At 56.2% G+C, this 2218-nt stretch overlaps 1 pseudogene; it reads right to left on the minus strand.

Moving 5' to 3' along the window:
- Positions 1–748: 748 nt before the first annotated feature.
- LOC121474151 lies at positions 749–1949 on the minus strand (annotated as a pseudogene).
- Between the last annotated feature and the right edge of the window lie 269 nt (positions 1950–2218).

Consider the following 2218-nt stretch of genomic DNA (forward strand, 5'->3'; position numbering starts at 1 on the left):
ATCCATTCGTTACTGCAAATCTTTCTAAATCTCTGCAAATGGCTCTAAATGAGTGTAAATTAATAAACAAGAAGGGGGGGTTGGTCTACAGGGCAGCAGGAGATTGGGCGAATAATCCTCAGGGGCTCACCTGCCCAGATTTCTAGCTAAAGACCTCTCTGTTCTTTCTGGTTGACAGCCCCTCTCCCCCCACCCCCAACTATAGGTACTCAGAGCTAAAGGTCCAGCAGATGAGGGGTACACAGGAGAGGTCTAGGGGGAGCTGCAGGGTCAGGGGTGGGGAGAAGTGAAGGAGGCTGGGAGTGGTGCTGGCAAGCATCTGGCTCCACCCTCAGCTTCCCTCACAGAGTGGGAGGCGTTGGCTGGAACAGGGCAGTGGGGCTGGACAAGCTGCCCTATGGGGATGATGGCAGGTCTTCAGTTCTGTGCCACTGAGTGGCAGCCGAGCCTTGGTTCTGAGAGGGCTCGGAGAGGGCATGAGGTGGGGGAAAGCCCCAGAAAAGGAGAAGCAAACACCCTGGCTCCATGGTGAAGGGGGCTGAGTCCCTTTCCCCTGCTTTCCTAGCATGGTACAGGTGCTCTACTCGTGCAGGAGTGGGAGTTTTGATCAGAACTGCAGTGAGGGAAAGCTGGGGAAGCCAGGAGTCTGTGGCTCTCAAGCCATGTAGGGGTAGAGCAGGAGAGGTCCTCAGGCAGCCCCCAGGTCACACAGTCTGTGTCCCAGCCACACAGGGGATGTCCCTGTCAGTCAGAGGTTGAGAACAAGCACATGGAAGAGGTCACAGACACCTTCACTCTCGTCCAGGGTGTAGATATCATCGTGGTCTCCGGGCGGGGGATGCGGGGGGGGGCGGGGGTGGCAAACACTTCTGAGGACATCAGCTTCTCCAGCACCTCTGAGCTCATGCATTCTCGTGTGGGATCAAAGATTTCTGACAGCTCTTTGGGGAGTTCCAGATTCCTGTGGGGTCTGCCTTGATGGGCTCAAAGGAGGTAGAAAGGTTGGGTCCGGATGAGCTGCTGCTGCTGCTGCTGTCTAGCAGGGCAGAGGACTGCAGCGGCCCAGTGTCCAGGGCTGCCAGGCCCAGTGGGAGGGAGCCGAGCTCACCACTGTCCTTGCTGTCCGTTCCAGGGCCACCACTCACTGAGATCTCAGCTGCTGGACCGGGCACCCTGTGGGCTTCAGTGATGCCAGCAACAGGGGTGGGGGCGGTGAGCTGGGGACTGCTTGGGCGTGAGGTGTGGTGGGGCTGAGCCAGGGTAGGCTTGGGCAGAGGTGGAGGGGTAGAGACAGCAGGTGGGCTCTGGAGCAGACCTCGCGGTGGTGGCACAGGCACTGCCACAGGCGGTGAGCTCCATGCCTCCTTGTTCACCAGCAGCACTTCAGTGGGGCCACTCACACTCTTCAGGTGAATCTGGTATTTCTTCTGTCCATTGAGGCCCTCTGGGATGGGCACCTCAAGGCTGGTGGCCGACGGGGCCCGGATGGCCAGGAGGGTATCTCCAGCAAAGCATCTGCAGATGTCTTCATGAGTCACGTAGGCCAAGCAGCTGTTCTGCACATCCTCTGTGACATTTCGGATGCTCTGCTGCACCCACACCTTGTGCTTGTCCAGTTCTTGCTCCCCCTGCTGCAGCTCCTCCATCAGCCTTGAGCTCAATCAGCTTGTCCGCAATCTCCCAGGTGTTGCAGCCAGGCCCCACACCCTTCCACTGGATGCTATTCTTGGACTTTTTCTGGATCAGCCGGATACCTTCCAGGACGTTGGTAATGTAAATCCGCCGCTTCTGGTCACAGCAAGGGTGTCAGCTGCCAGCTTGAGGTCAAGTACGCCGTCCTTGGCCTCTTGCAGAAGCGACACGAACTTGGTGGTGAGAAGTCCCAAGCTCTTCTCGAGCGGGCTTGGGGTGCCCAGGGGCGGCGGTGCCTGGGGCCCCGCCTCAGCCATCCCTCCCGCCTGCCACCTCCACTCAGCCAGGCCTGCCCAGGCTGGCGCCACCCTCCAACCAAACATTTAAAGAAGAGTTAATGTCTATCTTTCTCAAACTACTCAAAAAGAAGAAGAAGAAGAAGAAGAAGAAGAAGAAGAAGAGAGAAAAAAAAAATCTTCAAATTCATACTATGAAGACAGTCATTACCAAAACAGACAAAGGCAATACAAAAAAATTACAGGCCAATATAGATGCAAAAATCTGATAAATATAGATGTAAAAATCT

The sequence above is a fragment of the Vulpes lagopus genome, chromosome 12 (genome assembly GCF_018345385.1).
Source record: "Vulpes lagopus strain Blue_001 chromosome 12, ASM1834538v1, whole genome shotgun sequence".
In the NCBI taxonomy this organism is placed as follows: Eukaryota; Metazoa; Chordata; class Mammalia; order Carnivora; family Canidae; genus Vulpes; species Vulpes lagopus.